The sequence below is a fragment of the Cervus canadensis genome, chromosome 23 (assembly GCF_019320065.1).
Source record: "Cervus canadensis isolate Bull #8, Minnesota chromosome 23, ASM1932006v1, whole genome shotgun sequence".
Lineage (NCBI taxonomy): Eukaryota > Metazoa > Chordata > Mammalia > Artiodactyla > Cervidae > Cervus > Cervus canadensis.
Window position 1 is genome coordinate 25,643,851 of NC_057408.1, and position 13,084 is coordinate 25,656,934.

Genomic DNA, 13,084 nt, shown 5'->3' on the forward strand with positions numbered 1-13,084 from the left:
CTGGCAAAGTCCCTAATGATAATTTCTTCAGGCCAAGGTAACTTCCTTTCCACAAATTAAGAAAACTTTGGTGGTCTTCATATTTTCTGTCAAATTGTTATTCCTATCCATTTAGACAGACTATTAATTAACGACAGAAGAGTAATATTAAATCTATGCACAAATAGTGAAAATGCTGACTTTAATATTCAGGATAGCATTAAAATTAATTTAAAACAAAACAATAAAATGATAATCTCTATGAGGTTGATCCTCATTTTTTTAAAGTAGCATTAGTTACCAAGAAAAGAAGCTTTTAAAGCTAAATGTTTATCTCTTTTTAAGAAAACAGTTGAATTAATTTTATATGTTCTTTGTTTACATTTTTCTAATATTTGCAACATCTTTTCTCAAAGATCCTTTTACATAAAGATTCTTTCCCCCCTTTTAAAGGAAGGAGACACATAAAATCTGGTCTAATTTAAATGTACTATTTGATTTTAAAATTACTTGACAAAAGAGTAATATAACGAATTATTTTTAACCTGTGGTTCAGCTCTTAGCATCTAAATAAATGGTCCTAACTTCCTGTTTTCCTCCTCCTAGCAGGGAGGGGGTGTGTTTTAAAAAGAGACAGATCCCATCACATTTCAACATTTTTGTTTAGTTCTCAAACACTATTTCTGAGATGCACCTGATGACTTGATACAACTTCATATAGGAGCTAGAACCGGCTCTAGGCTTATATCTCCTCTTCTTGACAAACACTATTTCCTTTGAAATCATGATAGCCACCTCGATCACATCTGCCTCTCCTACGTCCCTAAGGACCTCAACTGATTCCTCCTCAGTGCAGGTCATGTCAGTCGCTCAGTCGTGTCCGACTCTTTGCATCCCCATGGACCGTAGCACACCAGGCCTCCCTGTCCATCACCAACTCCCAGAGTTCACCCAAACTCATGTCCATTGAGTCGGTGATGCCATCCAACCATCTTATCCTCTGTTGTCCCCTTCTCCTGCCTTCAATCTTTCCCAGCATCAGGGTCTTTTCAAGTGAGTCTTGAAATTTGATACTCTTTGTATCAAATGGCCAATGTATTGGAGTTTCAGCTTCAGCATCAGTCCTTCCAATGAACACTCAGGACTGACCTCCTTTAGGAGGTACTGGTTGGATCTCCTTGTAGTCCAAGGGACTCTCAAGAGTTTTCTCCAATGCCACAGTTCAAAAGCATCAATTCTTTGGCACTCAGCTTTCTTTATAGTCCAACTCTCACATCCATACATGACTACCGGAAAAACCATAGCTTTGACTAGACGGACATTTGTTGGTAAAGTAATGTCTCTGCTTTATAATATGCTGTCTAGGTTGGTCATAACTTTTCTTCCAAGGAGCAAGTGTGTTTTAATTTCATGGCTACAATCACCATCTGCAGTGATTTGGGAGCCCAAAAAAATAAAGTCTGCCACTGTTGCCAGTGTTTCCCCATCTATTTCCCATGAAGTGATGGGACCTGATGCCATGAACTTAGTTTTCTGAATGTTGAGCTTTAAGCCAACTTTTTCACCCTCCTCTTTCACTTTCATCAAGAAGTTCTTTAGTTCTTCTTCACTTTCTGCCGTAAGGGTGGTGTCATCTGCAAATCTGAGGTTATTGATATTTCTCCTGGCAATCTTGATTCTAGCTTGTGCTTCCTCCAGCCCAGCGTTTCTCATGATGTATTCTGCATATAAGTTAAATAAGCAGGGTGACAGTATACAGCCTTGACGTACTCCTTTTCCTATTTGGAACCAGTCTATTGTTCCATGTCTAGTTCTAACTGTTGCTTCCTGACCTGCATACAGATTTCTTAAGAGACAGATCAGGTGGTCTGGTATTCCTATTTCTTTCAGAATTTTCCACAGTTTATTGTGATCCACACAAAGGCCTTGGCATAGTCAATAAAGCAGAAATAGATGTTTTTCTGGAACTCTCTTGCTTTTTCGATGATCCAGCAGATATTGGCAATTTGATTTCTGGTTCCTCTGCCTTTTCTAAAACCAGCTTGACTGTCTGGAAGTTCATGGTTCACATATTGCTGAGGCCTGCTCAACTGTGGAATATTCTCGCTAGGTCGTTTCCTGCAAACATCCACCTTTCGTGGCCCCTCAGCCGCTTGAGCAACACATTCCAATGAAATTTCCTCTTATCTCCACTTGTGGTCATGCTCTGGACCTTCTCATGGTACTATTAATAAATGATGAATTTCTACATCCTGTTCTGGCTTTTCCCAATGTCACTCTTGTTCCACCAAAGCCTATTCTCTCAACAGTTGTCAGAGAAATTCCTTTGAAACATAGGTCAAATCTTCCCAGTTTCTGCTCCAAATACTCTCACAGCCTCCCATCACACCAAGAACACAATCCAAGGGCCTTACCAGGGGCCACAGACTGGATCTGTGCTCAGAGGTCTTCAAATCCTCACAACCCCCATCCTAGCCGATCCTCAGTCTCACTCAGCACCCCCACCCCCAGGACTGTGCACCCACTAACCCATCAGCCTGGATTCCTCTCCCTTCGTTTGGTCTCAAACATCACTTCTCAAAGAGGGGTGACAGCTCTAAATGAACATTCCAAGCTTCTGTTACCCCTTCATCTACTTTATTTTTTTCTTAGTATTTATTGCTGCATAACAGTATGCTTGTTTACATGTTTATTGTCCCCCTTGAAGGTACAATAAATTTCCTGAGGGACAAGGGCTTTATTTGTGTGATTCACTGGTCCCCCTTTATCACTGAACTTAGCTAGAATACACAAATACACTTAAAAAATGTGAATACAAAGAATACAAAAAAAAAACAAAAAAACAATAGCAACCAAAAATAAATAAATAAATAAAACAAAAGGAAAGAAAAGAACCTTTCCTCCTGAAAACACTGCCTGTTCCAGCTCACTTGTACATCTGTTTCTCTAAAGGCCATTTGTCAGATTCAGCTCAACTTCAATAGAGAAACTTGCCATACCTCTCCTTCCTCTGGATGCAGCTAGATTAATGATGGGTCATCATCTCAGCCGCACCACCACAAACACCAGCCTCCTTGTACTGTGTCCAAGGCAAAGACAGAGTATTGGGTGGAGTTTATAATCTGCTTCTTCCTTGAATGAACCCACACAACTCACTGCTACCACAACGGAATAAGTGAAAGTGAAAGTGAAGTCACTCATTTGTGCCCAAGTCTTTGTGATTCCATGGACTGTAGCCTACCAGGCTCCTCAGTCCATGGAATTTTCCAGGCAAGAATACTGGAGTAGGTTGCCATTTCCTTCTCCAGGGGATCTTTCCAACCCAGGAATTGAACCTGGGTCTCCTGCATTGCAGGCAGATGCTTTACCATCTGAGCCACCAGGGAAGCCAGAGAAGAGAGCTAATACCATTATTTTAGGTATTCAGGGGATCAAACTGACATCACTTGTTTGAAGATACATTACGGGAGAAGGAGAAGTAAATGATGACTGGTATCCTGACTTGGACTAGATGTACATGGTGGTGGTTTAGTCACTAAGTCATGTCCAACTCTTGCGACTGTAGCTTGCCAGGCTCCTCTGTCCATGGGATTCTCCAGGCAAGAATCCTGGAGTGGGTTGCCGTTTCCTTCTCCAGGGGATCTTCCCGACCCAGGAACCTAACTAGGGTCTCCTGCATTGCAGGCAGATTCTTTACCAACTGAGCTACAAGGGAAGACCAAAGTCACTTAGTCATGTCCGACTCTTTGTGACCCCATGGTCTATACAGTCCATGGAATTCTCCAGGCCAGAATACTGGAGCGGGTAGCCCTTCCCTCCTCCAGGGGATCTTCCCAACCCAGGGATCGAACCCGGGTCTCCCGCATTGTAGGCGGATTCTTTACCAGCTGAGCCACCAGGGAAGCCATGACACTCTCTAAAACACTAGTGAGGAAGATGGTCAATTTTAGCGTAGGAGGAAATCACAAATTTGAGCTTGGCTTTGTGAATGTTTGTTTCACTTATAAGACATTCAATTGATGCTACTGAGAAAGCATTTTATTTCCTCAACCTGGATATATAAAACTGGGAAATCAACAATCTATGAATAGCTATTAGAAATATGGACATGTGTAAGATTGTAGAGGTGCGGAGGAAGGATGAGTAAGAAGGTGGACTGCAAAGAGGTGGAAGGAGGTGGAAGGAAAAAGCAGGAAAATTTCCAGTGTAAGTGATGGTTTCAGGAAGAGAGTGAACAACAACATCATCTGCTGCAGAGATGACAAGTAGGAGGAGACCTGGAAAAGATCTCCAGATGCCACAGCTGCCCTTAGATGGAATACTTTCGGGACACGGCCAGGGAAGGAAGCAGAAGACAGCAGGTTAAAAAGTGAGTAAGAGGTGAGAAAACAGACCCACCAAGTGCTGTGTAGAGTAGGCAGATATCTTCCAGGATCTAAATCAGAGGAGGCTTTACTGGGCTTTCTTGGTGGCTCAGATGGTAAAGAATCTGCCTGCAAATGCAGGAGATGGCAGTTCAATCCCTGGGTCAGGATCATGGAGAAGGCAATGGCAACCCACTCTAGTATTCTTGCCTAGAGAATTCCATGGACAGAGGAGCCTGGTGGGTTACAGTCCACGGGGCCACAAAGAGTCGGACGTGACTGAGTGATTGATACTTGAACGCTTTTCACTTTTACTGGCTGTAGGTAAAAGGAGTGATATCTTCCATAGTGTAATCTGAGAACAAGAGAGATTTTGTGTGGGTGTAGGCAAGTTTGCAGATCTTATAGCTGGATGATGAGAGAGATTATGTTTATTGGTTTAGTTTTCAAGGAAAAGGGAACAATTTCCTCTGCTGAGGGTAAAGAGAGTGACGTTTGGAAGTGGAGGTGGAGTCCTAGCTTGTAAAAGAATGAAAAAGGCTCGTCCTTGTCATGGAAAGAGAAAAAGTCAGTTGCCCAGAGGTGCACAGAAAGACTGCAATGCGGAGAGATGGACTGTTTCTTCAATCAGACCACTCTGCACATCTTCACTGTCACCAACATGGTCTAAGCCCCATCTGCGGAGCTACAACAGTAGACAGCCTCCCTGTCCACTCTGCTGTCCGTTCTAACTCATTCTGCTCATGACAGCCAGAGAGAGAGCAAAAAACACAAATCTGTTATCGCTGTTATTCTATGGTCAAACCCCTTAATGGCTTCCTATCATTACTAAGATAAAGACCAAAATCTTTAACTCAAATAGTGTGACCATAAAATATATCATCCAACCCCAGAGCCTTTCAAGATTGATGGCACGTACTATTTGCAATGATGCTGGGAGAGCTAATGTAAAGTAGGATCGCCCTGGGCAAAATAGGATTGAGTATTACCTTGTATATTAGATGGTACTTGGCTTAGCTACTTCATCCCTCTCCAGCTTCTTTCATGTCACATCACCCTCAGCTTTCTCCTTTCCAGGTAAACAATTCTCTTTATTTTTCTCATCTGCCCACCTCACTCCCACTGCAGGTATTTTGCACTTGCTATTCCATGCACAAGAAATGTGAACTTCTCCCCACTCAGAGCTGTTGGAAACACACCATGGGTTCGATGTTCTTAAAAAACAGACGTTATCACGTTTTACAGTTGTCGTGAAGGGAAGGGACTGGTGCGTGTTCATAGCAGGAACCAGATCACCACCCCTAAGTACACTAGCCCACAGAAATGACAAGTCTGCATGAATATGGAAGTATTACCAAGATCTCCCATATCTTCCTTGTGGCGATGAAGAAAGTCTTGCTCAGGAAGCAAGGTGAGAAATTCTAACTGTAACATAGTCCTTAAAATGCTGTCTTGCCTTGTTTTGAGGTCTTGGCTAGAGGCCAGTCACTTCCTCTTAAGCAGCTTAAGTCCACATTCCAACCACCTGCATTTTGGGGTCTCAGTTCAGGGCTGCTACACACTCACCTGAATGGTCCCAGACAACAAGGACCCTCTGCCCAGAACCTGCCGAGACGACGTGAACTGGGCAGTCCTAACCCTGCTATCCCGGCATCACCCGTCCTTCCGCCGAGGCCAGGCTCATGTCCATGGCTTTGGCTCCCTTTCCCTGTGACCCACTCACTACTCTGCCGAGAGACCCTGCGGAGTCTGCTCTTTCTCCCCAGGGCGCTGCGAGTAACGAAGATGGGCGGCTCTTTTCGGTTTCTCTCTCTTGATACAAGTTTGGCCTCACTGTACTTCAGCCAAAATGATGTGGTTAAAACACAGACCTGTTGACTACAGCCTCCCGAGAACCTCTGAGATACGGTATGACGTGGTGGTACTCCACAGTGTCTGACTCTTTGCGACCCCCATGGACTGTAGCCCGCCAGGCTCCTCTGTCCATGGGATTCTCCAGGCAAGACTACTGGAGTGGGTGGCCGTGCCCTCCTGCAGGGCATCTTTCCAGCCCAGGAATCAAACCCACGTCTCTTGCATCTCCTGTATTGGCAGGCGGATTCCTTATCACTGTGCCACCTGGGAAGCCCTGCTACCAGCTGTTAATCCTCAGAAACTTGGAGAAAATAAATCTTTGATTATTTTTGACTGCCAAATTTGGGGATAGTTTGTTATGCAGCAATAGATAACTAACATTCAAGCTAATGTTCCTCAAAATTGGCGTGATATTTGGGCTTTTTTCCCTCTCCATTAAATTAGATTCCTTTTGTCTGAAGGCTAATTTTTTCTGATCTCCCTCTTGCATATATATAGGAAAGAAAGAGTACACACAGACACACACACACTCTCTCTCTCTCCAAACAAACAATATATCTGGCAAGAGAATTATGCTCCTAATTCAGATCAAATTTTATAAATGATATATCTTTGGAAATGATTCATCCATACACCTGCTTCACAGATTTTCATATAATCAAATCATTTTACCATAATTTGATTCTATCACCATTCAATTCAATGAGTTAAGTGAGTACAAAGTGTCTGTGTAAAATTCTGGCTGGAAGTGAGAGGAATACAAAAGAAGGAAAGTATGCAATTCCTGTTCTCAAAGACTTAATGGTTTAATTAGCTAGTTCTCCAACTTTAATTAGTAAACTTGATAAATATGCAAATTATCATTCCCCATCAAGATTCTGATTCAAAAATGATCTCTAGTGGACATAGAAATCTATGTATTTAAAAAGTTTCTGATAGAATTTTGGTATAACTGTATGCTAGATAATCCCTTGAAAAAATGCCCTATTTTAGGATGAATATAGAACGGTGATTTAGGAGTTAATTTTTTTTTAATATCAAAGAAGCAAATCTAAAACATGCATTACTGGATTTGCCTAGAGATAAATCACATCCTCAACAAAGCAATGGCAAGGTTTCAGGATGGACATTAAAATCCTGAGTTCTAGGGAGCTGAGCCTAAGACTCTTGTGATGGCCTGGAGGGGTTGGGAATGGGTGGGAGGTGGGAAGAGATTCAAGAGGGAGGGGACATATGTATACCTGTGGTTAATTCATGTTGATGTATGACAGGAATCAAACCAATATTGTAAACCAATTATCAGTCAATTAAAAAAAAACAAACTTGAGTTCTGGGTCCACTTGTCCATCCATCTCTCTCTCTCACACACTGAACAGATTAGTTTACTTCACTGGGTCTCAGAGTCTTCACCTGTAAAGTGAGCGAAATGCATTCAATATTTCCTTAAAACATTCTCAGTCTTTAAAATTAGACAAGTTTAGAAAGCAAGTTGCTAGACACCAGTGTACTATTTTTGTCACACTCTCCCAAGATATGTTTTCTCTCCAGAATGTCTCTTCCTCAGTTTTTAGTATACAAAACTGAGTTAGTCAAGTATTATTCATATGATTGTTAAAAGGACCAAATGAGACAACGTAAGTAAAATTGCTTTTTAACTGTAAAGAGTGCTCAGTGAACATCCCCCAAACTCTGCAGGAAGAACTTGACCTGCCTTTTCTCATTTAAAATTCCTAACTTCCCATGGCACAGTTAGTATTCTCTGGTGGCTCAGTGGTAAAGAATCTGTCTGCAATGCAAGAGAGGAGGGTTAGATCCCTGGGTTGGGAAGATCCCCTGGCGGAGGAGGAAATGGCAACCGACTCCAGTATTCTTGCTTGGAGAATTCCATGGAAAGAGGAGCCTAGTGGGCTACAATCCATGGGGTAGCAGAGTTGGACACGAGTTAGAGACTAGACAACAACTGTATTTTTACAGTCGAGGACAATGATAGAAAAGTTACAGAAGTGACCTCACGTCTCACAGCAACGTACAATATTGCCTCACAGTTCAGGTTCAAACTCAGGACCATCTCACCATGAAAGCTGATATACGTGGATAACTGGGACTCACACCATCACAGGGAGAGAAGCCTTCTTTATCCTCCCACTCCAGTATCTCATATCTCTGGTGGTAACAATCACTGAATGTATCCGCTTAGACACCGATTGCTGATTCCATCCTTGCCCCCGAATCTACATTTCCAGCATGGAGAATCACTACATGCCTTTGGTGGTTCTTACCATCAAGGACTTTTGGAAAGCGTGGTTCTGTCCATCTCTTTTCTATTGATTATGAGTACCTAGGAGAGTCTGGCTTCCCTGGTGGTTCAGCGGTAAAGAACCCGCCTGCCAATACAGGAGCTGCAGGAGAGTGGGTTTGATCTTTGGGTCAGGAAGATCCCCTGGAGAAGGGAATGGCAACCCACTCCAGTATTCTTGTCCAGAGAATCCCATGGACAGAGGAGCCTGGCAAGCTACAGTCCATAGTCGCAAAAAGTCTGACATGATTGAAGCGAGTTAGCACACACTCATCAATGAGAGGTGATTTTCATCTTGCATTTGGGGCTTGACTGAATCCTATGATTAAAATCTCTAGCTCAGAATGAGGTGTATGCCAGTTGCATGGCCTTGTTCTTTCAGACTGAGCCTCCTCCGTGGCCGGCTTCGCTGCCTGCTGCATGATAACGGCTCTGTCTCATCCCCAGCCATCCCCAGATAAACAGCTGCGCTGCCGCATTCATTGTTGCTGAATCCCCTCATTGTCCATAGGAAGTCTCTGCCCAGCGCAGGGCGCTGGGAAGTCTAGAGACAGGTCAGCAACAGAGCTTCCAGGATTCCTTTCTGCACTAGTCATCCGGCGAATTTTGGGCCTGGCTGGACTCCAGGGATTCTGACAGAGGGGGGTGCAGCTCTGAGAAAATGCAAATAGCCTCGAGATTTCTTACAAAATGAAAGGTTTTATCCACTTACCCCATTCCTGAGTCATTACTGATCTTCCATCCTTGTCAATTCAAATGTGCTTTTCAAAATAATGGACAGCAAGACATAGAGGCGCCTTCAAAAGACAAATCTCATGAAGGAGTGATTAAAATACAAACAACGAAATAACATCTCATACCTATTATGACTTTTCATTATGCCTTTTCTGTCCATAAGATCAGATAAGCTCCATTTGGCTAGGATTTTTTTTTTTTCTTGCTCGTAAAGTTTTTCCAAACAGTGCCTGGCAGAATGTCTTATTGAGCACTTTGTGCATATTTATTGAATAAATGGAACAACTTTAACACATCTCTACAGATATGAATAAGATTATTTGAACATATCATCAGTCTTGGACTATTCCAGACTGAGATGGATTATAGGAGTAGATAATTTAAAAGAATGGTACTTTTCTCTCCAGCATTAAAAAGGAAGTTGAATTCCTGGAGTGGAGTTGGATGAAGATAGTTAAATCAGAAAATTAATGTTCAGTGCATCCAGCTTCTATAGAGTCACAACCTGGCATTATATAACCTGAATCCATCTCACAGACATATTTCATTTGGTCTTCATACTTTTTTGGGGGGAAAAAAAGCCATTTAAAAAATCACATTGTTTCACATAAAAATCTAGGTTTCTGTCTGTCCTTGCAAAATCAGATCATCTGGCTAGATGTGGTTCTAAATTCCACATGACAACCATTAACGGTTACCCATAGATGTTACCTAGTGAGACAGTGTGGTACCACAGTATTTAGGTTAGATGTGGTTCTAAACTTCACAAGACAACCATCAAGGGTTACCCATAGATGTTACCTAAGGAGATGGTGTGGCCCCACAGTATTTAGGTTCTTTGGAGGATTACAGTGGAATCTTACAGAAGTAACACATGCTGTCATTATCAGCAGCAGCATCAGTACTTCAACACCGCAACATCATCAACGTTGTGATACTTACGCGCCAACTCTGCACAGACCTAGGATGGGGACTCCGACATAAATATTACACCGTCTTTCTCCTTGACTCCTCCTCTGCGTTCTTATCCAACAGAACTTTCTGCAGCAAAGGAAGTGTTCTCTATGTGTGCTGTTCAGTATTACAGCTACTAATCACAAGTAGCTACTGCACACTGGGAAATGCGGATAGTACAATTAAAGAACTGAATTTCTGATTCTATTTAACTTTAGCTAACCACACATGGCTAACAGCTACTATACTGGACCACACAGCTTCAAAGCTTCACTCAAATATAGCTTATTTTTCCTCCCCTGTCTGTCAAACTCTGCCCTCCAGACCTGAAACTAATTTATGTTCTATCATAAGAAACTGGCAATATTTTATACAGGTTATCTCTTTAAGCAGCAGTCCCCAACCATTTTGGCACCAGGGACTGGTGTCATGGGAAGATTTTTCCATGGATGGGGGGCAGGAGATGTTTTTGGGATAATTCCAGTTCATTACATGTACTTGCACTTTATTTCTATTATTATATCAGTTCCACCTCAGTTCATCAGGCATTAGATCTCAGAGGTTGGGGGCCATTGTCTTCAAGGATAATTTAACAGTTTGCAATGACAAAATGACATTTAAAAACACGAATTCTTTGAATCCCCTTCCCCATCCTACCTTCACGATTCTAAGCAGGGACTCAGAACTCCTATTACACATGTTTAACAAGTATCTTCTAGGTGATTCTTAGAATCAGGTAAATTTAATTCAAAGAGGGATAAGGAAGAGGAGTGAGCTTGCATCATGCAATGTGTGGACGTTTTTGAACAAGTGCCAACCTCCCGGCCCACCTTCCACTGCCCTACCCCCACCCCAACCTCCCCCACCTCGACCACCCGCCCTCAAGTCCATTCCTTCCCATGGGCCTCTAAGAGGGAGTGTGGCCCTCTGGTGAGTCATTTCCTAACAGGCACTTTTCAGATATGAGCCAGCTCTGTTCTCTTGTGATGATTTATGCCCTAAACCCACAACTGCTACCCCTGCAACAATGTTTGAACTATGTGACCTTGAATTGCTTTCCATCATTGTATGCGTCGTGGTAGAACCCGTGCTGGGCAGCCATCTTTTCTGTCCTGAGACTTTGAATTTGGAGTTCAAACAGAAGAAATCATGGTAGGATCAAGATGATATAAACTTATGGTGAGGGGCAGCCCGGTTTATTCAGATCCCCACGAAGGATCTGGTAAAGCCATTCCTAGGAAAAGAGAAAAAAGAAGCAAATGCTCAGAAGCAAAGAGAGGCACCTCCCGGCCTTGGATGGAAGGAGAGAACGACCCTCCTTTACATCCTAGTGGCTTTTCAGCGAGGAGAGGGCGCAGACTAGCTCTGATTCAGGTGACGAAACTGAGAGGACATCACTGGCTGACATCAGGCAAGGACAGCCTGTCACATTGGCTAAGCTCTCACTGCTTTCTGGGGAATCCATAAAGAACTGCAAGTTGGCCACTCAAGGACCCAAGACAAATGTCTCTGCTACCTTCCAGTCGACTGTTCTGCCCCAAAACGTGCAATACAAGTTCCACTGTTCCCAGATGGTCTTACTTTTTCTCTTCTCTCTCTTAGAAACCCTCTGTACCTCACTCTTTCTTAATTGTGAGAATAAACAATTAGCATGCAAAATAAACTCACCGTGAAGTAGTTACCCACGTGTCTCTGGGTTTTTCTATAACACCGATTTCCATCCCTAGTTAGGCCCTGTGCTCCAGTCAGCCTGGGGATGGCTCCGTTACATAGCCAGACAAACCAGCAGAGACACACGCACAGGTGTGTGGGGAACAAAAGAATCCTTGTCCTAGAATAGTTACTCCAAACTAGGTGTGCACCCCAGGAGCATTTCAAAGGTGTGGACTATTGGATTGGACACACAAGGATTCTTAATCCATAAGGCTCAGATAGATTTGAGAAACTGACATGTTTTTACAACACGTTGGTCTTTCTGATACTGGGGGGGTACAAGTATTTTAATTTCGAAAGCAGTGTCCGAAAGGAGAGTCACCTGGATGGCTCAAGCAGTAAAGAATTTGCCTACAATGCAGGAGACACAGGAGACTCAGGTTCCATCCCTAGGTCAGGAAGATCCCCCGGAGAAGGAAATGGCAACCCACTTCAGTATTCTTTCCTGGAAAATCCCATGAACAGAGGAGCCGAATGGGCTATACTTCACAGGGTAGCAAAGAAGCAGACAATACTGAATACATGATGGATGGATTAACCCTAAAGGAAAAAAAAAATCAGATATTCAAAAAGATGTTTGTGGGGTGTATGTGGTGTGTGTGTGTATCTGTGTGTGTGTGTTCTAATATTTTTAATATCAGAAGGGGATTTCTGATAATCCTAAAGTCACATTTTTCCCTTACTGTTTTGAAGTCATTGATTTACTGCCAGTTTTGCCTGGAAGCCTAGTCCAGGCTTTCATATGAGGTGAAACAGCTGGGTTCAGCAGTGTTTTTGGTCAAGAGAAGACAAATGGACCCAGTACCCGCTAAACAGAAAGTCATGTGTGAACAAATTAGGTAACAGCTAGCTCAAGAACCAGTGGTGAAGAGCTGACTGAAAACCCAGGGGAGAATTCAAGACTTGAATTGAACAACTACTAACCATTTGCACGTAATCAATTTTTAGAGTCAGGGGGCTAGGGCAAAGTTTCTCAAACTCAGGAGTATTGACATTCTGGGCTGGAAAATTCTTTGAGGTTAGAGGCGAGGAGGGGGTGTGCATTGTCAGGTGTTGAACAGCTCCCCCCTGGCCTCTTCTCTCTAGATGCCAGCAGTTCTTCACCCCCGAGTGTGATGATCGAGCATTTCTCCAGACTTTGCTGAAGCTGCTGAGGGGCAAAACTGTCCCCAGTAGAGACCATTGTTCC

General features: G+C 43.0%; 1 long non-coding RNA gene and 1 other non-coding gene across 2 annotated transcripts; both read right to left on the reverse strand.

Annotated features, from left to right (window-relative positions):
• Positions 1 to 3,293: 3,293 nt before the first annotated feature.
• TRNAC-GCA lies at positions 3,294 to 3,365 on the reverse strand. The gene has a single exon. It is a non-coding gene; the product is annotated as a tRNA-Cys (tRNA).
• Positions 3,366 to 8,623: 5,258 nt separating this feature from the next.
• LOC122425834 lies at positions 8,624 to 12,279 on the reverse strand. Its single transcript, XR_006265019.1, has 4 exons — positions 12,218 to 12,279; positions 11,228 to 11,416; positions 10,171 to 10,189; positions 8,624 to 9,290 (listed from the first exon to the last, which is right to left on the reverse strand). It is a non-coding gene; the product is annotated as an uncharacterized LOC122425834 (long non-coding RNA).
• Between the last annotated feature and the right edge of the window lie 805 nt (positions 12,280 to 13,084).